The sequence below is a fragment of the Ovis aries genome, chromosome 3 (assembly GCF_016772045.2).
Source record: "Ovis aries strain OAR_USU_Benz2616 breed Rambouillet chromosome 3, ARS-UI_Ramb_v3.0, whole genome shotgun sequence".
Lineage (NCBI taxonomy): Eukaryota > Metazoa > Chordata > Mammalia > Artiodactyla > Bovidae > Ovis > Ovis aries.
In genome coordinates this window covers 25,655,940-25,680,116 of record NC_056056.1, presented here as the reverse complement: position 1 = coordinate 25,680,116, position 24,177 = coordinate 25,655,940, and the positions used below count along the sequence as shown (strand labels likewise).

At 41.0% G+C, this 24,177-nt stretch overlaps 1 protein-coding gene across 1 annotated transcript in view; it reads right to left on the bottom strand.

Annotated features, from left to right (window-relative positions):
- The window catches only part of VSNL1 (visinin like 1), a 126,485-nt gene extending 104,610 nt beyond the window's left edge, over nucleotides 1-21,875 (bottom strand). The window contains exon 1 of the mRNA XM_004005697.6: nucleotides 21,635-21,875. The gene's annotated coding sequence lies outside the window, so the exon portion shown is untranslated. The remainder of the gene's footprint in view (nucleotides 1-21,634) is intronic.
- Between the last annotated feature and the right edge of the window lie 2,302 nt (nucleotides 21,876-24,177).

The window sequence follows — 24,177 nt, the reverse complement described above, 5'->3', positions numbered from 1 at the left end:
CTTTTGTCAAGAGGCTCTTTAATTCTTCTTTGCTTTCTGCCATAAGGGTGGTGTCATCTGCATAGCTGAGGTGATTGATATTTCTCCTGGTAATCTTTATTCCAGCTTGTGCTTCGGCCAGCCCAGCATTTCTCACGATGTACTCTGCATAGAAGTTAAATAAGCAGGGTGACAATATACAGCCTTGACATACTCCTTTTCCTATTTGGAATCAGTCTGTTGTTTCATTTTCCAGTTCTAACTGTTGCTTACTGACCTGCATACACGTTTCTCAAGAGGCAGGTCAGGTGGTCTGTATTCCCATCTCTTTCAGAATTTTCCACAGTCTATTGTGATCCACACAGTCAAAGGCTTTGGCATAGTCAATAAAGCAGAAATAGATGTTTTTCTGGAACTCTCTTGCTTTTTTGATGATCCAGCAGATGCTGGCAATTTGATCTCTGGTTCCTCTACCTTTTCTAAAACCAGCTTGAACATCTGGAAGTTCACGGTTCACATATTGCTGAAGCCTGGCTTGGAGAATTTTGAGCATTACTTCACTAGCATGTGAGATGAGTGCAATTGTGCGGTAGTTTGAGCATTCTTTGGCATTGCCTTTCTTTGGGATTGGAATGAAAACGGACCTTTTCTAGTCCTGTGGCCACTGCTGAGTTGTCCAAATTTGCTGGCATATTGAGTGCAGCACTGTCACAGCATCATCTTTCAGGATTTGAAATAGCTCCACTGGAATTCCATCACCTCCAGTAATTTTGTTCATAGTGATGCTTTCTGAGGCCCACTTGACTTCCCATTCCAGGATGTCTGGCTCTAGGTGAGTGATCACACCATCGTGATTATCTGGGTCATGAAGATCTTTTTTGTACAGTTCTTCTATGTATTCTTGCTACCTCTTTTCAAAATCTTCTGCTTCTGTTTGGTCCATACCATTTCTGTCCTTTATCGAGCCCATCTTGCATGAACTATTCCCTTGGTATCTCTAATTTTCTTGATGAGATCTCTAGTCTTTCCCATTCTGTTGTTTTCCTCTATATCTTTGCATTGATCGCTGAGGAAGGCTTTCTTATCTCTCCTTGCTATTCTTTGGAACTCTGCATTCAGATGCTTCTATCTTTCCTTTTCTCCTTTGCTTTTCACTTCTCTTCTTTTCACAGCTATTTGTAAGGCCTCCCCAGACAGCCATTTTGCTTTCTTGCATTTCTTTTCCATGGGGATGGTCTTGATCCCTGTCTCCTGTACAATGTCATGAACCTCATTCCATAGTTCATCAGGCACTCTATCTATTAGATGTAGTCCCTTAAATCTATTTCTCACTTCCACTGTATAATCATAAGGGATTTGATTTAGGTCATACCTGAATGGTCTAGGGTTTTTCCCTACTTTTCAGTTTAAGTCTGAATTTGGCAATAAGGAGTTCATGATCTGAGCCACAGTCAGCTCCTGGTCTTGTTTTTGCTGACCGTATAGAGGTTTTCCATCTTTGGCTGCAAAGAATATAAGCAATCTGATTTCAGTTGTTGACCTGTACATTCAGTTCAGTTCAGTTCAGTCACTCAGTTGTGTCCGACTCTTTGTGACCCCATGAATCGCAGCACGCCAGGCCTCCCTGTCCATCACCGTCTCCCGGAGTTCACTCAGACTCACGTCCATCAAGTCCCTGATGCCATCCAGCCATCTCATCCTTGGTCGTCCCCTTCTCCTCTTGCCCCCCAATCCCTCCTAGGCAAATGATAGATGCCTTCAATAGGTATTTGTTGAATAAATGAATGAATGAACCCTTGAAGCACAGGGATGGTACTTCATGTAAAAGTAACATAGTGAAGAGAAAAGCAATATAGTAAAGTAAGTGGAAAGAGCACAGATCTGTTTGGGTCTAAGATCCAACACTTAGAAACTTTATGACTTTATGTTAATTAATCGATCCCTGTAAGTACTAATTCTTCATCTAAAGTACAGATATTTCATTGAATTATTGTGAAAATGCGTGAGATAATATGTATGTAAAGTAAAGCATCTACACAGTCCTTGGCACAGAGGGAGGGTAAGTGCCAGAAGTGTTTGCAACACTGCACACCTGAAAAAGTGCTCTTCCTCTTTCCCCCTTCTTTGCTGAATTAACTGTGGGGAGTTTCAGAACATTTGAACATCATAAGGCATAAGACTGTGACAAGTGGAAAGAACTCTGATGAGTAAACCCTGGAGAATGTGAGGTTCTTTTGCCCCTGAAATATCTTCCCCGTATAACCAGAAATTTCCACTTCCCTATTCCATCTCTTAGACCTCTTGGGGTTCTTTGATTCAGTCAATCCATATTTATTGAGCATCTATGCTGTATATGCTAATCACTGGATTTGGTTTTGAGAATACACTGGTGAATTACATAGAAGTTGAGTCTAAAAGCTTTGTTGTGCAAATAAGTCCTGGAAGAACCTAGGGACCTTAATTATTCACATTATCGCTGTAAACAATAATGACAATAATTATCTGATATTGCACATTCCTTCTATCCCCAGCTCTGTCATACGTATGCTTCATACATAAACTGATTTAATCTTTACGAGGACGATGCAAGATAGACTTTCCATATCCAGGCAAGAAAACAGAAGATGCTGCACCTAGCCAGTGGTAATGCTGGGGTTTGACTTCAGGTCTATGTAACACTACTGACATGATTTTCCCATCTACCACCGACGTCTGCCTATCACTTTTAATGTTCTAACTGATTTAAGAAGTGATGAACTGGCATTAGTTTATAATTTATTTTATTAGGCTAGTCCCTTTAATAAATATAGTTCTTATAATAACTGATGTAAAAATGTAGGTTTATAAAAGTTGAGTTTTCACACCACTTGCATTTGGTACAGCAATCTTGAAAAAAAAAAAAACAACAACTTTAAAATGATAGCAAAAGTCAGGATTCAGGAGTTTTTCTTTTACACCAAGAGTGCCAAATTAATGAACAGTGAACCACATGAGACCATGTATGTGCTTATGTTGGCCAGTTTACTCCAAGCTATGTTTTAAAAGTAAGTGCAAGCAGTGACAGATATTATTTTCTTGGGCTTCAAAATCAGTGTGGATGGTGACTGCAGCCAAGAAATTAAAAAACATTTGTTCCTTGGAAGGAAAGCTATGACAAACCTAGACAGTGTATTAAAAAGCAAAGACATCACTTTCCCAGCAAAGGTCAGTACAGTCAAAGCAATGGTTTTTCCAGTAGTCATGTATGGATGTGAGAGTTGGACCACAAAAAATGCTGAGCACCAAAGAAATGATGCATTTTAACTGTGGTGATGGAGAAACTCTTGAGAGTCCCTTTGACTGCAAAGACATCAAACCAGTCAATCCTAAAGGAAATCAACCCTGAATATTCATTTGAAGGACTGAGGCTGAAGCTGAAGTTCCAACCCTTTGGCTACCTGATGCGAAGAGTCGACTCATTGGAAAAGACCCTGATGCTGGGAAAGATTGAAGGCAAAAGGAGAAGAGGGTGGCAGAGGATGAGATGGTTAGATGGCATCACCGACTCAATGGACATGAGTCTGAGCAAACTCCAGGACATAGTGAAGGACAGGGAAACCTGGCGCGCTGCAGTCCATGGGGTTGCAAAGAGTCAGACATGACTTAGCGACTGAACAACAGCAACAATGTTTTAAAAGGTAGAGATTCTAGGTAAGTATTCTGTTTGATCAAAATATCATCATTTTAACACTCCTTTAACATATAGCCCACTTCATTTAACTGTGGCTTTAGATCATGAGCTTCTTGAAGACAGAAATTTGTCTTAAAGGTCTTTATACTCTTGGAATCAAACTGGATCCCTGGCATATGGTAAAGGCACAAGAGGTGTCTGCTGTATGAGTAAGAGAAATTCTGCCTATTAAGAGGTCCTGGGAGTGTCATAATGGGGTAGAGGGCTAGCCTGAAATGGAACAAATTCTGAATGCAGGAAATGTTATTCACCACCTTCCGGGAGCCTAACAGTCTGATGTTTAGTTCTTCGAACAAAACTTGCTGTCAAGAGAAAAACTCAGAAATTTATTTAAGCTAAAACAAATACGGGTGAATTCTGTTTTAAAGCCCCTAACTATGTCCTGTGAAACATAGGTGTATGGGCCATTAGGTGTATGGCCCTGTGAGAGATCCAAAGATTACTGAGGCCCTGTGTCTGCTTTCTAGGAATTCCCAGATGGGTTAGGAAGGGTACTACTGGAAATGACGATGAAGAGGATGTTGATGATAGTGGTAACAGCAGTAATAATGATAATAAAGGCAAAGCATGCTATTAAAAGCGGTAATTAAACAATGTTTTGGGATCTTAGTCTAGAAATGGCTCTCTCTCCTATTTCCTGCTTCAAAACAAAGTGACAGACGTAACAACATTTCAGGAAGGTTTTGATCAGAAGAGGTTTTTCAGAACTTCTGAAAGGAATACAGCTATCTGCTCATAAAGTAGTCTCCCAAACCTACAAACTAGTTTAGGTGAATTTTTCACAAACTATTTAACATTATGACTCCTCAGGCCTACTGTTTCTCCAGAGTCCCATTCTCTGTCACCAAGCAGAAAAGCCTACATTCAAAGAAATTACTCATTCTGCTAGTGATGCCTGGAAATGTATACCAAGGACATTGTCCAGTCCATTCTTAAAAAGGCAGTGAAGTTTGTGCACAAGATGCTCCCTTCAGTGGTCTTTAAAAAGTTAAAAGGGTAAGTATAAGAGAACACTGAAGCAAATCTTCTTTATGCATATAGTGGAGAGTAATGTCGTAAGATTACATCTGTGAGGCTTCCCTAGCGGTCTAGTGGTTAAGAATCTGACTGCCAATGCAGGGGACATGGATTTGATCTCTGGTCTGGGAAGATCCCATATGCCACAGAGCAACTAAGTCCACAAGGGTCTAGAGCCCAGGCTTTGCAACACGAGAAGCCACTTCCATGAGAAGCCTGTGCACCGCCCTAGAAAGTAGCCCCTGCAACTAGAGAAAGCCTGCAGGTAGCAACAGAGACCCAGCGCAGCCAAAAATAAATAAATAAATCTTAAAAAAAAATTACATTTGTGAACAGTTTTAACTGCAAAGGTGGTGTTAAGGGGAAAAAAAGCAGAATACAAATTTTAAAGAAATGAGTAGTCTCAGTTAGAAAAAAAATATTTATAAAGGAGGAAACTATAACCTATAAATAATAGATTGTAAGTGATTTTTATTCTTTTCTCTGATTTTTCTTTCCTGATTCTATTTTTTCTGAGTTTTGCTTTCTAAATTTTCTACAGTGAGCAAGTATTATTTTTTTAACTCAGAAAAAGTACTTTAAAAGAGCAAAATCCTGGCTTTCAATGAAGCTCATTTAAGAGCTGTCATACGAGTAGCAGCTTGAAGTGTGGTTGTTTGTTTGGTGAGTTATCTGGAATGCCGACAGTAACCCTCTTTAGTTCTAGTTTTGGGAGTTTTGTCAAATGAATTTTTAAAATTAGATTTAAAAAGTCTTTTGAAAGAAAAAAGCAGTCTCTGTCTCCACTTAATTAAAAAAGAAAAATTCTGCACTCATATCTAATCTAAGACAACCACAAAACTGGAATATTCTATTATAATGATGCAAACTCAATCACCATGATAACAATCAGTGAATTAGATTCAAATTCAGAGAAATAATGTGATTCTTGGCTGTTGACCATAGAAATCAGTAACTACACTTCAGATAAACTAGCTGGAATGCTGTGTGAATTTTTAGCCTTCCTTCTATCAGCATTACATCACCTCCTAGTAAGTTTAAATTCACAGATGTATAAGCTTATAGACCTACTACAAAAATCTGAGTACTCTTCACCAGCAACCTCTGGTTCTCACATAACACAGAAAAAAACTGCTTACTTTATATTTTCTAAATAAGCAGGCATAAGCACTATAAGAACATTATGTTACTGTCACTGGGCTATAAGCTTTTATAAATATGTTTTGAATTCAAACATTGTATTCTAGATAAAGTACCTGTTAACTTCACAAATAGCTTTGCTGCTGCTGCTGCTGCTGCTGCTAAGTCGCTTCAGTCGTGTCCGACTCTGTGCGGCCCCATAGACAGCAGCCCACCAGGCTCCCCCGTCCCTGGGATTCTCTAGGCAAGAACACTGGAGTGGTTTGCCATTTCCTTCTCCAATGCATGAAAGTGAAAAGTGAAAGTGAAGTCGCTCAGTCGTGTCTGACTCTTAGCGACCCCTTGGACTGCAGCCCACCAGGCTCCTCCGTCCATGGGATTTTCCAGGCAAGAGTACTGGAGTGGCTTTAGATGTACCCAATTCAAGAGATGGCCTGTCAGCTGTATTCAGTTCTATGCTTCTTGATTATGAATTCATTCCATTTTCTCAATTTAAATGAAAAACTCTTTGAGAACAGCAAATACTACTTCATTATTAAAAAACTGAGTGTCAATTAAATGCTTGGTTTCTGCTAGTTATTTAAAATGTATGTATAACCTCCGGTTTTCACAAAAATTTTGTGAGACAGCTATAATTTATATTTAACAACTGAGAAGACTGAGGTTCAGAGAGATTAAATTATTTGCCTAAGGCCACACAGCCATTAAATGGTGAGGTCAGAATTCAAATTTGGTTTTATTGCTCAATATTATTTCCATTTTCCCATGTTGCTGATGTCTGATCTTTAGATTATTTTGATTATCTTATTCAGAATTTCTATTTTAAACCCTAGGAAACTGGGATCTCGAGGAATGAAGTGATTTGCCCAAGTTCGTAAGAACAAAAAGTAAACTCAAACCTGGATCATTTTAATTGCTCTTATTCGTTTTTATTTTTAAGTTATGCTACTTATGCAAAGTTATATTAACCTCTGCTAACATGATATCATATTTTAATTTTTTCCTATTACTTTTAATTGACATGATAATAGCTTGTAACATTTCATTTTTTTTGAACTTGAGATCATTTTAAACTCACAAACTTCCTTCCTCTTCCTGTGGGAAATCACATGAAACATGCCAGTGAGGAGGATTCAGAGCTGTTAGTCATCAGCCATTATGGGACTGCTGCTGCTGCTGCTGCTAAGTTGCTTCAGTAGTGTCTGACTCTGTGCGACCCCATAGACGGCAGCCCACCAGGCTCCCCCGTCCCTGGGATTCTCCAGGCAAGAACACTGGAGTGGGTTGCCATCTCCTTCTCCAATGCATGAAAGTGAGAAGTGAAAGTGAAGTCGCTCAGTCGTGTCTGACTCAGCGACCCCATGGACTGCAACCCATCAGGTTCCTTTGTCCATGGGATTTAAACTGTGGTCAAATTTATATCCAGAAACAAAATGGGAGTGATCACAAGGGTCAGTAGCCAAAGCACTCCAAGAACTTTCCTTAAGTTTCTTGGCCTAGTATACTATTTTTTTCTTTTAAATTTTTTTAAGGAAAAGAAACTAAAATTTACTAAAATATTTGTACATGCCAGAGATTGTTCTAAGCACTTTCATAGACATTATACCATTAAGCCTTGCAACTAAACTCAGGAACATAATTTTTGCTTTTCAAAAGTTAGATAACTTGTTCAGAGCAACTAGGCTCAAATTTGAAGCCATGTCTCTTTTATCCATACCATACTTTCCTCTAGTGAGAAACATGTCTTATATAAATGTTTTATATAAAACAGACTGCTGTCTACTGGAGAAGGAAATGGCAACCCACTCCAGTGTTCTTGCCTGGAGAATCCCAGGGACAGAGGAGCGTGGTGGGCTGCCGTCTATGGGGTTGCACAGAGTCAGACACGACTGAAGCAACTTAGCAGCAGCAGCAGCAGCTGTCTACTAGCCAACTGGGATGTGTAGACCTTATCTAGATCCTGATTCAGATAAATTATAATAATACTTATGAGCTTTGAACACTGACTAAATATTCGATGACATTAAATAATTTGGGGGTTATATAACAGTACTGTGGACGTGTTTCAAAGACTCCTTATAGATACATATTTGAATATTTATAGATGCAATGACATAGTGTCATAATTTGTTCAAACTAAACCATTGGAGGGGGAAGTATGGGTATAGAAGTGAAGCAAAGTGATTCTTGGTGGTTAAATGAGTGATGGGTACATAAGAGTCATTATATCATTCTCTGCAAATGTGTATGCTCTCCATAATAAAAAGCTTAAAAAAAAAAAACCAAAGGGGAAAAAAAGAAGCCTATGTAGATAGGCAGGTTTTCCTGGGGGCCCAGCAGTAAAGAATCTGCCTGCCAAAGAAGGAGACATGGGTTTGATCACTGGGTCAGGAAGATCCCCTGAAGCAGGAAATGGTAACCCACTTCAGTATTCTTGCCTTGGAAATCCCATGGACAGAGGAACTTGGCAGGCTACAGTCCATGAGGTCGTGAAGACTGGACAAAACTTAGCAACTAAACAACTACAAAAAGATAGATAGAGAGAGCCCTTGGTTTAAATAACACCTTTATCACTTAGTAAATGTGTGACCTTGAAAAAATTACTTTCTGAGACACAGTTTCTTGGTCATAAAATGAAGCTTACCTTGCAGACCTGTAATGTGGATTCAATGAAGTAATGTGTAAATAGCCCAAACAGTGTCATATACACTTTAAATTCTTTACACCATTACTATTGAATGTTATTACCAAGTATAAATGATCTTTGCTTTCATTTCCTTGCTCTCCTGAAATTAGCTTAGAGATAACTTCCAATATTCAGATGAAGCTGATCTTGGTTATGAGCCAAAGATGAATGATACCAGTGCTCTGTGTACTTAGATGTCTACAGAGCGCCTCTTTGGAAGTCATTTTTTCCAATTTCTCCTGTACCATTGGTGATCTGGATCCAGACCATTTTGTTCTGTCACTCAAGTTCACACCAGTTTCTTCTTTCTAACACCTACACCAGCAATTCTGGCCTATACCTCTTGCTTTATGGATGAATCATATGCCATTTTATATTGTTTCTTTTCTAACCAGTTTGTCAAATGGGTTGGTTACACAGCTTTATTTTCTCATCTCTTCCTCAAATATGCTCTAACTGTGCCTCCCTTTCCCATTCTAGGATGATATATTGGGCAGATCTGTATCTTTCCAAGTAACTTCCAGGTATCAGAAAAGTAGGTATTATAGTAGGTATTAAAAAGCTCAGTCTAATTTAACTGTAAATTTCCACTATATGTCCAACCTAGTCTCTCCTTTCTCAGCTCAATTTTGAAGTAAGCAGAAGAGAGGAGATTGTAATCTGTTCTTTATTCTGCTTGCTTTCCTCTTTCACTGTTTGCTCTGCTGCTCCAGGGAGGGGCCAAGAAAAGGAGGTTATTTAGGAAATGGGCAGTCTTACTCTTACAGGGAGTGTGTAACCTAGCCATCAACACCCTTTGTGAGTCAGACGCCCAAATGCTGCTTCTCATAACCTTAAGTGTTTGCGAATTCTTTAATAGTGCCTGACTGGTGATTGCCACTCTTTATGACTTATTAAGGGGGCAACAAACACTTGACATGCTACCACCCCTATTCAACTGCCCTCCAGTGGCACACCTCTCTAGAGGGGACCTAAAAATTTATCAGACAGATTTCCTTTCAAGGAACTTCCAGTTTCCTAGGAGAATTGGCACATACGCAAGGAACTATGAGTTCAGATGTGGTAAGAAGCCTGAGAGAAAACTCTTGGCTAAGACGACTAGGGGAGGATTCCGAGGAAAGGATCAGATTTTGATAACCAGGGTTGTGGAAACTCATGAGAAATGACTCCCATTGTCCCCGAGGGGAAGACATTGCTCCTGCTGGCCTGCACTGAGAGGCACAGACCTTGTTCGAAAAGGATTCTCTTTGGACACAGACATATACGGGTCTCTTGCTTCTTCAGTCATTTTCCCCCATCCTTGCATTGTTCAGTTCTATATGCTGCATTCACGAATGTAAGGCCCAGTGACTCTCACAGACCTGTTTATTCCATTGGGATAAAAGTCTTATTGCCAAAGCTTGTCTGCTGGAACAAACACTTGGGCATGGCCACGCTTGCCTCTCTTTCCATAAGAGCGCCTCTGAAAATTGGAACATGCTTGCTCCACTGAGAAACACTGTGGGCTCAATTATATGAGAAATCCTGAGGAAAAAAACCAGAAGTTGATGTGCCTACAATTTTAAATAATTTGATTTTCCCCTCCAGATTTATTTTATTTTAAAATCACCTTTTCAATTTTACTGTGTGAAAACCTAGTTATAGTTACCATATGTTTGCCATTTCATACTAGGAACTGAGGTAGGAGAGGATAGGGGGCAGAGGACTTCTTTTAGTAGATATAATGTCATTGCAATAATTTGCCCCAGATCAGTACTCTGATTCTTAATTTATCTTTTTAAAATAAGAGATAAACTAAAATTCTAAAGTTGAATAATGATCATAAGTCTCTTACCCTTACTTGGCCCTATCCAGTTTATAGCGTATGTTCAAAAGTCATTTCAATCTCACAATAAACTCCTAACCAGAAAAGGGAAGGAAGAAAATCTCATATTTATTTTTAAATGACAAAACTAAAACTCAGAAAAGTAAAGTAACTCTTGCAAGACTTTGTACTTATGATACCTAAAACACAACTTTGATACCTAAAAGACACAGTTAATGGCTCCTTGTCCTAAAGTACCTTTCACTACATAGTTCAGTTTTTGTCCTTGTTTTCCAATTGGGTTCTTCAGAACCACAATGAGATGGTTAACAAGCGCATTTTAAGAAAACCTGCCTGTGCAAAAAGGTTTGGAAACATACGGTTAAGCAAACAAAACATATGCTGGGTCTTCACAACAGGACCACTCAGACTTACTATTAATAAGAAAATATGCACTGAAAACAATTTAAGACAGGGATGTTGGAAATATTATCTATGTCGAAAAGGGTTTCCACAAGACTGTTCAAGGGGAAATAACGATTAGTATTTTGGAAATATTTCTTTAAACAAATAAAGTCTAAAATGTCCCTAATGTGCGAGTGCTTGGTTGTGGCTATTTGGATCACATGGACTGTAGCCCTCCAGACTCCTCTGTTCTTGGGACTTCCCAGGAATGGGTTGCCATTTCCCACTCCAGGGGTTCTTCCTGACCCAGGGACTGACCCGCATCTCCTATCTGCACCGGCAGACCGCATATAGCAGAACCGTATCTGCATAGGCCGGCAGTTTCTTTACCATCGCACCACCTGGGAAGCCTTAAAACCTCCTTCACTTTCAAATCTGTCACTTTACCTAGGATGAGAAGACTTTCAACAAGGCCTTCCTTTTAATGCCATCTCAAAAGTGCTGATTTATTATAAAGTTATTTGCTCTTGAATCTTTTCCTTAAACTGTAAAACAACCTATGACAACATACCGAGCTTATTGTGTGACTATCATGCATGTAAGTATGTATGTATTTATGTATCTGTATGTAGGCGCACCTCTCCCTCACCCACACTTTGAGAGCTGTTCTCAGCTCCTTGCTAACTTACATCAGTATACACTTCTACAAATGCTCAACAAACGAAGGCTCTGAGAGGCCAACCCTGGCATGAACATGCTCTGCAATAGGTATTATGTACTCCACTGAGGGCTCCCTTTCTGCCACTTATTTGATGTTATTTGATGGACATTAGTTCGACCAAAAATATAGAAGTGATAGTGCTAGAACTGAAACAAAGAAGTGAAGTAAGGATGTCATTAGAATGTTTAAAACACACTCAAGGCACCTTGGAGGAAAAGGTAGGGGAGGGAGAGTATGAAGGTTAAAAGATAATTAAAGGTTGGCAGATATCCTCTGACAAGATTTACGAAGAGCATTATAAATCAATGGAAACAGTGACAGACTTTGTTTTCTTGGGCTCCAAAATCACTGCAGATGATGACTGCAGCCATGAAATTAAAAGACACTTGCTCCTTGGAAGAAAATCTATGACAAACCTAGACAGCATATTAAAAAGCAGAGACATTACTTTGCCAACAAAGGTCCATCTAGTCAAAGCTATGGTTTTTCCAGTAGTCATGTATGGATGTGAGAGCTGGACCATAAAGAAAGCTAAGTGCTGAAGAATTGATGCTTTAGAACTGTCGTGTTGGAAAAGACTCTTGAGAGTCCCTTGGACTGCAAGGACATTAAACTAGTCAATCCTAAAGGAAATCAATCCTGAATATTCATTGGAAGGACTGATGCTGAAGCTCCAATACTTTGGCCACCTGATGCAAAGCACTGACTCCTTGGAAAAGACACCGATGCAGGCAAAGATTGAGGGCAGGAGGAGAAGGAGACGACAGAGGATGAGATAGTTGGATGGAAACAGTGTCAGACTTTATTCTCTGGGGCTCCAAAATCACCGCAGATGGTGACTGCAGCCATGAAATTAAAAGACGCTTACTCCTTGGAAGGAAAGTTATGACAACCCTAGATTGCATATTGAAAAGCAGAGATATTACTCTGCCCAAAAAGGTCCATCTAGTGAAGGCTATGGTTTTCCAGTGTTCATGTATGGATGTGAGAGTTGGACTGTGAAGAAAGCTGAGAGCCGAAGAATTGATGCTTTTGAACTGTGATGTTGGAGAAGACTCTTGAGAGTCCCTTGGACTGCAAGGAGATCCAACCAGTCCATCCTAAAGGAGATCAGTCCTGGGTATTCATTGGAAGGACTGATGCTAAAGCTGAGACTCCAGTACTTTGGCCACCTAATGCGAAGAGTTGACTCATTGCAAAAGACCCTGATGCTGGGAGGGATTGGGGGCAGGAGGAGAAGGGGATGACAGAGGATGAGATGGCTGGATGGCATCACCGACTTGATGGACATGAGTTTGGGTGAACTCCAGGAGATGGTGATGGACAGGGAGGCCTGGCGTGCTGCAATTCATGGGGTCGCAAAGAGTCAGACACGACTGAGCGACTAAACGGAACTGACCTTCTTTTAAATGGTGTGCGTGGGTGCACTCACCAGTCATGTCCAACTCTTTGTGACCCTATGGTCTGTAGTCTCCCGGGCTCCTCTGTCCATGGGATTCTCCAGGCAAGAATACTGGACTGGGTTGCCATGCCCTCCTCCAAGGAATCTTCCCAACCCAGGGACTGAACCCGTGTCTCCTATGTCTCCTGCAGTGGCAGGTGTGTTCTGGTATACATATACATGTGAGATACACACACATACACAGACATACACACACACACACACATATTAGGATCAAGGTAGATATATGACCCCATTTCAAAAATGAGAAAAAAAAGCCCCCAAATTAATTGGAATCAAAACTCCTACTTAATTTTGTGAATCATACAATACTCCCTCCTATAGAAAAGAGCCTCAGAATTTAGGTGCAACTTTGTTACAGACTTCAAAAGGAGAAAAAGATATCTCTTTATCTCCAGATAAGAAATATACTTGAGTTTTCCTAGTAAGTGGGGCAGGAAATAGAGGGAGAATGGAGGAAAAAGCTGAGGAGAAGTGAAAAAGCTCTTAGAAGAGCTGAAGATAGTTAAGGCCATTTTGGATTTATGTATATGTGTATGTGTGGGCTTCCCTGGCAGGCTACAGTCCATGGAGTCACAAAGACTCGGACATGACTGGGTGACTTACACACACACACACACACACACACACACACACACACACGTGTGTGGGCCTCCCTGGAGGTTCAGTAGTAAAGAATCCGCCTGCCAGTGTGGCAGACACAGATTCGATCCCTGGGTCAGGAAGATCCCCTGGAGGAGGGCATGGCAACCCACTCTAGTACTCTTGCCTGGAGAATCCCCATGGACAGAGGAGCCTGGCGGGCTACAGTGTTGCAAAGAGTCAGACAGGACTGAAGCAACTTAGCATTTAGCACAAAGAGTATCAGATAGAAAGCTCTTTTGGGGAAGGTATTAAAGGATAGAAGTATCATTGTATAATATTTAAACCAAAGGCAAGACTCTTTTTTCACTGAGTTTCAATGACTCTCTGGAGGCTTGGGTGGGAGACAAGGGCCACATTATTTAGCTACATTGGAAAATAATTAATAGATGACCTTAAAATGTATTCAATAAGGAAACAAGCTTAAAAATATCTTCTTGGTTCCATATTCTGTTGTGTCCAGTTATATGTTGGTATTTCATGGTAGGAAAACAATGGCAAAGAAACAGTATAATGAAAGGAGATGCATTTAAGGAAAGAATGAAAGAAATAAGAATGAGAATAAGGTCTCAGTGGAGGCATTTCTTCTACAAATTTTTTCCTTTATGCATCTATACCATATTTTTGTTTCACTTGACTTACTCAACTGTGCTTACCTTCCTCAGTAGGCATAAATTCCTTGAAGGCTGAGATTGTAACTTATTTAATGTTGATTCCAGTGACTACACAGTGCTTGGCACACTTACTTAATGGATTTTTTTTTTTTTACAAGGTAGGTTAAGCACTGTTAACTGTTCATTGGTCATAGTTTTCTTATTCAGAGATTCTATTATGAGTGGGATTACCATAACTCAGAGACTAAAGTGGTTTATGAACCATTAATTTCTGATAAAAGAAATGACAGTAATGATAATGACTATCATTAATTGCACATTTTCAATAATGAGGCATTATATTTATTCTTTAATACATAGTCTTCTATTTCTGTTCAAGAATCCAATTTTAAATGGAAACTGAGCTTGAAAGGTTAAACAATATATTCAAGGTCATAGAACTAATAAACTGCAGAATTAGGGATTTTTATCTAAGTGTATCTAGCTTGAAAACTCATTTTACACTTTCATAACTTCTTTTGAGCCAATTGAAACGGTGAGAATTGAGGAATTTTTCCATTTACTAATTAAAAATGGCAGAAGATTGCATGGATGATTTTCATCTCACTCTGAGGAATAAGTATCTTTATAAACACTGAAAAGAAAAACTAACAATTTTGTTTAGAATTTAAACTTATTTCACAATTTCTTTTTTAGTTTTCATAAAATTTCACATACGAACAAGAAAGCATATACCATGCACCTTATGCATAAATTTCAGAAACACTTGAACTTCTGGAATAAACAAAATTGATAGTCTTTCGTTAGCTCATAACATCAAAAGCCAAAAAACTCCAGAACAGAAGTTGCTAATTGAAAATCAAACTTGTACAGCACTATTCCACACATTAAAAATAAGATATTATATTAATAAGCATGTCAACGTTATTGATAATCCTTAATGGGCCTCCAATGGAAAATTTCACTCATAATTTAAGACTGGGTTTCAATAAGTCAAAAATAAATACACTAATCACAAGTTAGTAAAGCTAAGGCAAAATGTAAAACACAAGACTCTAGCAGCATCAAAATCTACTATTCTGAGAAGCTTTCAACTGCAATAAACATTCTAAACTATGAAACAGCAGAAATATTAGGATCTAGTTGTTCGCACTGGAAAAAATTTACCAAGGCTGCAAAGCACATTGAACATGTTAATAATTTGCAAAAAATCTATTTACATTCAGCTCTTCAAAAGTTCACAGTCTTTCAGAGCCTGAGAGATAATAAATAAGATCCAAAGAAAGGAGAAAAAAAATACATTTAAAGGGACATATTTCTTAGAAAAGTCCTTATATGAATAAGAATAAACAAAAGTCATATTCATTCTATAGATATATAAAAATTGCAAGTAAATTTAGCTAATTTGTTAACATGTTGCCTTTTATGAGCAATGTTTCATAAAAATGAACCCTTTCTGAGAGTCTTATTTTCTGTAAAAAGTTCTGCAATTATTGCATTAGATGTAGTGAGCTTGAAGGTTGCTGGTGAATGAGAATATTCCAAATCTTAAGTGTAATTTAGAACAAAAGGAAATATGTTATTCACCTGAAAATAATCCAACAAATGGTTAGAAATACAGTGCACTCTCTTTTAAAAAAAAACAATTGATGGCTACACAGCAGGTCATCTGTGTTAGAAATCCAGTTTAGGAAGGCAATGGAGAAATCTAGAGTGAAACAAAAGAATCACCACAAATTACCCGACTTGCATGCTTTAAGTTAGCTGATAAGGGTATAGAGCATCTTTAATGTATTCATAGAACCTTGTTATTAAGATGTCAAACCTCTTTGAGGATTCCTCAGTAATTTTCTATTGCATATCTATTTCATTCATTAAGTAGTTTCTAAAGCACCCCTAAGATTCCATTTGTGGAGTTCTCAATGAATGAAGCTGGAAGCAACTCAAATTATTTTGATTCACGTAAGAGAGCATAAGCTATCTTTAGAAACAAACTGTAAATGAGAAATCCAGTGTTATGGTCCCTTCACAGTGTGAACACATTAAAATAATTCCATAGCTCAAGAGAATCATGATTTAAATACATGGTATACATATCTACTACTGTGTAGGTTTATATTCCCTTTTTGACATATTGATATCAATTCTTGTAAAAACGTAAAATAATTTACATTTTTTACCTATGAAGAGATAAAAGGGAGTATACTCTGTAAGTACATTAAAAAGCATGCTTAAAGGTATTAGCATAGTGCTTTTATGCCCTTTATTGAAAACAAATTATAAAATGACTTTTAGTTTAGATTTTCCTTTTAGTAACATAAAGATACTTAAAGCAATTCTAATTTTGTGCATGCTTTTAGTGGTGGTGGTGGCTTAGTCACTAAGTCGTGTCCAACTTTTGCAATCCCGTGGACTGTAGCTTGTCAGGCTCCTGTGTCCATGGGATTCTCTAGGCAAGAATCCTGGAGTGTGTTGCCATTTCCTTCTCCAGGGGATCTTCCCAACCCAGGAATCAAACCCGGGTCTCCTACATTGCAGGCAGATGATTTACCAAATGAGCTATGAGGGAAGCCATGCTTTTAGTACACATGATTTAATTTCTTGACATAATTAACAAGATATATGTAACTGATTCTTATTAGAATAGTTAATTGAGAAATACAACAGAGTATCTATTATAAAGGACATTGTATAGATTTTGTGGAAATATGAAAAAGATCATTAAAATCTCTGCTCTTGTGAAATGTGTTTTCACATTGCAGATATGTCTTTAAGATAAAATGTTCCTTGCTCAGTCGCTTCAGTTGTGTCTGACTCCTTGTGACCCTATGAACCGTAGCCTGCCAGGCTCCTCTGTCCATGGGATTCTCCAGGCAAGAATACTGGAGTGGTTTGCCATTCCCTCCTCCAGGAAAATGTTCCTTACTATACTACAATTTTTATGTATTGAAGGGATGGATTAGGTAACTTATTTGGATCCCATCCAGTTCACATACTCTATAAATTATCTGAATTAACCACCAACATGGTAGAAATATCAACCATTTGTTCACTTATTTCTGTGCCATTTGATACTTTAGAAAATTAATATATTTACATCTAATAATGCAACTGAGATGGACATTGTCAATTTCAACCTTAGATCAACGGCATGTGATCACCTCTATGAGAAGAGCCTTTCTATCTTCCTAAATAATTGCTAATCGTAGAAACATAAAAATCATTCAACACAAAGAAAAAGACCTTTGGAATGACATTAAACATAGTTTGCTCTTGCAAACTAGGAAACCATGCATTTGATATTGATATTATACTGTCATTCTATGAAATTCCACAGGGAGCTCCTCAGCAAGGTTTGGAATCCATATATACATGCAACCCAAATAGAAAACCTACCCACTCCAGTATTCTTGCCCACAGAATCCCATGGACAGAGGGTCCTGGTGGGTACAGTCCACAGGGTCACAAAGAGTCGGGCATGAATCAGCAACTAAACAGAGTCATCAGGTAATCTGTTTACTTTAATTTGTTAGTAACCCGATATTAGAATGTTTTCCATATTACTCTTTTTTCTTTGTCCCAGTTGAGACAGAATCTCATCAAATCCTGACATCTCTCCTCAGGAGAGAATGTCACAGGCCAAGGGGGTGGGCAGGGCTTGAGGAGAGAACGGTTATTACACGAACTGTGTTCGTTCTTGTTTCGAAGTTAAGAGGCAAGACGATTGGCCCTGGGATTCCTTCTCAGGATCCTGTTTGCTGCCACAGTAGTTAATGTCAGAGCACTTTAACCTGAAGGATGACACTGTAACTTGATTGAACTAATCCGCTTTTAATTATCGATAGCTGTCTTATTTAAAACCCTCCTACATAGAGTACTAAGGACCACTGTAAACCTCTCATATGACTTGTAGTGCTACGAGATTTATTTACATCCCAATAAAGAGAACTGGATGTTTGCTTGAAAAAAAGACATAGAAAAATCTATAGCTTGCTCAGGACATTTCTAATCATGCTGTCTTTTTACAGAATGAGATTCACACCACAGCAAAGCAAAGCATCTTTAGTAGCTACAAGTCTCTGACCTCTGTACAAGGTATGTGGTGTATAGAATAGCTTGGACATGCCTGTTTTCAGAACAGAATAGCAAGGCCAGGTGACAGTTGACCCACGAGGATGTGTGAGGGACAGACTCTCTCCAAGACAGAGCTCATCCCAACTCAGCAAAAGTTTACCATGAGGGAAATGGTTAAGTTAAACTGTTAATTGGGAAATGTGTTGAGAAACACACTACTTTGCTTTCTGAGCTTCAACACTTGCCAAGTGTATTTAGCTTATCTCTCAAATGAGGAAGAGTCTCAGACTTTGTCTTTCTCAAGCCTCCCCCAACTTCTCAGCTTTTTCAGGTAAGAATTCCTGGCATTTCCCCAAAGGGGACATTTGTGATAGTTCCTGAGTGCCTGGGGAGAAGGGACAGGGGTGACTGAATTATCTTTAAAAGGCCTAGAGCTTCATGGCACAGATACTCAAGAAATTTGTATGGAAGGGAGAATATGAGGGAGAAATAGAGAAAGCAAATGAGTGGAAAAGAGATTTAAAAAGAAGGAAAGAAGAGGGCAAATTAGGCAGGTATTATTATTGCCTGCTTTGCAGTCCCTGTCCAGCAAGACTGCGCTTTAAAAGCGCTGAAGGCTTTAAAAAGCTGCTCTGCTCTCCTTTATAGCGCCTTCTTCAGGAAGGAACAGTCAGGTGTCTTCCTTCAGTCTTCCCGCCCAGCCTTCAGTCCCTCTCTCTGCAGGTGGCTTTGCCTGGTGGATTTCCATGAAGGCTGGAGACAGCTAGGCATCTTGGATTTGGGTTCTGCCTTCTAGGAGCCAGAGGTGAGCTGGCAGCGCCTGCTGTGTGTTGACACTGCAACTTCCTCACTCTGCTAGGTCCCAGTGCCTGCAGCCGCAGCAGAGCTGAAGGAGGTGAGACAGGTAGACCAGAAGGGGAGATGCCTGCAGTGTCTCAGAAGGCTGGATTCCCTGAAACGTTCTAGGGGAACAGAGCAGAGAGGGGTTGGCGATGGGCCTGGACAGTTTTCAAACGGGAGCTGAAGATTCCAATTGGTTTGTCAGTTCTCTCCAAACACTCGAAGGATTCCAAAGGAACTGACTGAGATGCCAGGAAGGCCAGACTAAACATCTAATGAAGTGGGTATATTAGAAGTGAGGGGCAACAGAAAAAAGAGATAGAGGCCTTACGAAAAAAGAAAGGCAAAGAGAGGTGCAGCAGTGTAAAAAGGAACCTGCGGGACTCTTTTGAAAGATGTGCTGGGAGCAGGCAATTATTTTTTTAAGACCTCAGCGATGTCACTGAGGATGCTATAAGTGCAGAGAGAAAGGAACATTTTCCCTCAACATTACTCTTTAATTCTTTATTCCATAGACTCAAAGTTAATTGACTTTCCCCTGGCTTCATGGCCCTGGGCCTCAATTTTCTCATCTATAAAACAAGGGATTTGGACTAGATGTTTTCGAAGGTCTCTGCCCGATGCGATTCTCTGTAACTCAGCCTTATGAACCAGGGTATCTGGGAGAAAACATCTATGAGCTTTCACACCAGGTTTCCCCCTTCTTTCTCCTCCACTCATTTATCAATGCAGTGTTGCACCTGCACCGTTCAGAGAGCTGTTCCAACTTTCACTGATGACAAGGAGTATGGCTCAGTTAGGACAAACGACTGGCCCTTCTGCCCTGGAGTAAAGAAAGGAGGGACCGAGAAGGCAGTATGATTTACACTTTAGGTTTCCAAGGAGAGGATATTCTAGAATTTTCTACTTCAAATTTCATCCACTTTAAAAAAAAACGTAGATTCCTTTGAAAGGTTCCAAATAGTTGAACTGACTAAAGGGTCAAGAGTCTAAAATGACTTGTCCTATTTGGAGTAAAATGTATTTCATTTCATCATAGAAACTGGATCTGCTTTTTCTGTGGAAATTCAGCACACTGGCCATGCTCTCTCCTGTCTACCTGCCTCATGCCATTCTGCCAGCCTGCTTCAGAGCAGCAATTTCTGGGGTTAAACACGGAAGCTTAATAAGCCTGTGCTCAAGAGTGGGGTGTTCAATGATGCAGGACCCCTCTATACCACAACCACCCCCTCTGCGCACCCCCTGCCCCCAACCCGGCCACCTCCACCAAAGACAACAATAGCCAGTTTAAACGGTAGTAAGGAAAAAAATGTGTCTTCTCAAGAGTTTCATTTTTAATTTTTTCAATGTGAAATTCCTTTAAATTGAAAAATTCAATATGTAGAAATACAGTTTCCCTGGGTCCTCTTGTCTCCAAGTGAGATGTGACAGATAGTATACACTTTTTTTCTACACCCACTAGCATTTCCACTTCATTTTGATCTCCAAAATATGGACAGGAGGGCAACTCTAGAAAAATGTATTCTCACTCTGGTATCTCCTTGCAGTGCTGAGCACCCACAGAGAGCATCACCATTTCCTGCACCCTTCCCCAGTTCCCCAGACCCCCTGATTTCCACAGAGGGTTTGACCTTGCAAAGACCCTTCTTCAGTATCTGGGCAAGGAACAATCCATTTTAACTCAAAACACAGAACGACCTGTTCTCCTTTAAAGAAACACTATCAAAGGTAAAACATTTGGTTTTTTATTTTTTCAACCCTGCATTCTGGAATGCAAATACAGCATGCAAAGGCAGGTAACTAGTTTGGATCTGTCAGTCCCCATTCAAAGGCTCTGAGTCTCATACTCTGTTCAAAATAGACAGAGCTGACCGGGTGGTTGAACATCTTTCCTTTTTCTGCCCATTCACCATCGTGACGGAAAATCAAAACCGAAAAATTATCTTCTCATTTCTAAACACTAACAGAGAAATGAGCTGATTTTGCGCCTAGCCCTGTGGTTCTAAACATCCCACTTTGGAAACCAATCTTGGTCTCCACATCATCTCGTCCACTCAGTTTTACTTAACAAACACGTTCGCTCCTCTTCCACGGTGAGAAAGATGGTGCACCAGCCCCACGGATGACAGGTTGGTACTTGACTGCAACCGCTCAATAGTTTTATCAGCAACCGGAAAACTTCACAATCGGTCCATTAGCTACTTAAATCTGTGTAAGGAAATCTGCCTGTATATAGACACACTTAAAAAGCACCTCAGTTTCACCTGTCTTAAATCTAGCCTAAGGCAATTCCCCAAACACGCCGCCTGTAAACACTCCCCCTCCCCCCACCCCTCATTATTCCAAAAGGTCCCCCATGGGCTAACAGTATACGTTTAGCATTAACCAAAGCTATTGTCACACCATGCATTTAGACGTATCTATGCAAAGCCAAGTAGGTGACAATAACCAAAGCGTCTCCCAGACAATTGGCTGCACTACACATGCACAAATGCAACGAAGATTGTATTTTCCACTTACAGTTATAGCGCTGCTCACGGTCACTTAACGAAAATGATAAAACTCAACAGTTCTCTATAAATAAATGTATGTATATATATTTAATTCGGATGAACGGTTAAGCCGTCTCTGGGTATGGTTCTCTTGCTCTCTCTTTTTTTTTTTTCCAGTGGAGCTCTGGGCTGCTTAAATCCCTCCTGGATCGCGCCTTGCAAGCCCAGTCGCCGCCGCAACACGCTCCGGTAGGTCTCTGCTGCAGATTGGGAATCCCATAGAAAACCTAGGGTCCCTGGAGCAGGATGCGCAGGCGCGCGAGCCGCCGCCTCTCCAGGCACCCCCTCCCCTTTCCCCTCCTCCCGCCTCCCTCCTCCCTCCTCCTCTGGCTCCGCAGCCCAGCTCAGAGGGAGCTGGGGCCGGTGACCAAAAGCAGCCAGGCATTGGCGCATGCTCAGTTGGAGAGGCTCGGAGTTGCCGCGAGTGGATTCCGTGTCTCCAGATTTTAGCAGAAACTCGGAAGGAAAGTAGATAGGAAAAGGGAGCCTGGCCACTGGCGCAGCCCTTCACCTGGACTGGCTGAGCGAGTTGGCCTCACCACGCCCCCGCGTTTAACCAGCCAAGTCTGGTGGTGAAGGCTGAGGCCAGAAGTGGGACACGTGGAGCCTGCTTCCCGCCACCCTCAGGCCTGGAGGGCCCCCGGCCCACTCTTTGTCAGGCTTGTAAGGTGAAGGAGAAAACTGCAGAAATCTCTTGCTCCGAAGGAAACGTGCCCAGCAAGCTGTGAGCTTGTCTCCATGGCTCACTCTGAAGAAAACCCTTATGGTTGGCACTTTGTGTGGGCCATTTCTTCCGCGGGTCTTATACTGAGAGCACTGGGAGCCAGGCATTCTAAAAGCCTTCTACTCAGATGGTCGTGGTTCCCAATGGCCTTGGAGAAGCTGTGTGTTGAAGGGAGGGGCTGCTGAAGCTCTCATCCTGATCCTGGGTGACCTTGGGCCAATCATGCTAATCATCAACCAGCATTTACCAATAAGTGCCTTCTTTGTGCACTAAATACATTTTATTGAATATGATTTGGGTGGGGTTGTAGTGGGCAGTGAAGGGCAGTCAGTGAGCCCTCATGGGAATCCAGGGTTGAGGGATTGGACTAAGCCATTTTATAAAGCCCCCTTTTGTGTCTTTGAAGGACACGTACATTTGCCAGCCCTCCCCGGATCCTGACTGTCCTAGCCAAAGCCTAGAAGGCTTGGCAAGGAGTAGTGCCCAGTAAATGTTTGGTCGTTTCTCTACCAGACATGCAAGGTGAAGTCTCAAATGTTCTCAACCCAATTAATTTCCTAAAGTGTGTTGTTTGTACTTTTGCTTGCTGCTGTTGCTGCTGCTACTAAGTCGCTTCAGTCGTGTCCAACTCTGTGCAACCCCATAGATGGCAGCCCACCAGGCTCCCCTGTCCCTGGGATTCTCTAGGCGATAATACTGGAGTGGATTGCCATTTCCTTTTCCAATGCATGAAAGTGAAAAGTGAAAGTGAAGTTGCTCAATTGTGTCCGACTCCTAGAGACCCCATGGATTGCAGCCTACCAGGCTCCTCCCTCCATGGGATTTTCCAAGCAAAAGTACAGGAGTGGGTTGCCATTGCCTTCTCTGGTACTTTTGCTTATTCAACAATTATTCATTGACCACCTGCCCACTGACTTGAGGCATTTTTCAATGCCTTGGTGGTAAAGGCAGCGAACAAAATCCCTCTTGAGGTTTTCATTCAGATGGGAGTTTTCAAAAGAGGGACATTCTGCAGGGGCAGTGAAGATGGGGGCTTCCTAAATGGCTCAGTAGTAAAGAACCCACCTGCCGTTGCAACAGACGCAGGTGTGATCCCTGGGTGGGGAAGATCCCCGGGAGGAGGAAATGGCAACCCATTGCAGTACTCCTGCTGGCAAGATTCCATGGACAGAGAAGCCTGGCGGGCTACAGTCCATGGGGTAACAAAGATACTCTTTGTTACCCAGTGTTGATGGACTTTCTTTTTAAGCAGAGAATTTTACAACTTGCAAAGTGCCTTCAAACACCTTATCACATCCAGGAAGCTGATTCACTTGGCGGTACAGCAACTTTTTTTTTTTTTTTTTTTTTTAACCTGCAGTTAACCTTTCTGATCTGAGGACACTAAGAGTATCTCTTTGGGCAAAAGAGCTGGAGATAGACAAATCTCCATTGCTAGGAGGGTGCCTACTGCTGACTGCTAGTAGGGGGCGCCCAGCTTGGAAGACCTTGAGGCTACTTAAGCAAAGATCAAGAGAAACTCAAGTCTCTGGTTTTGGAAGGCCAGTGGTGGGTGAGGGCCCCAGCTGGTGACACCTAAGCCGCTGCCTCAAGCTCAAAGCCAACCTGGCCAGCCCAGAACTCAGGAACGCGCTCCGCTGGGCGGGAAGCCCTGGAAAGGCGGCACAGAGCAGAGGAGCGCTCCCGGGACTCCCTGAACTAGCCTTGCCGTAGCGCCCTCCCCGCGGGGCTCTTCCGCGCGGCGGCGGAGACCGCGGAAACCCGGAGCGTGGATTAGCGCGGAGCAG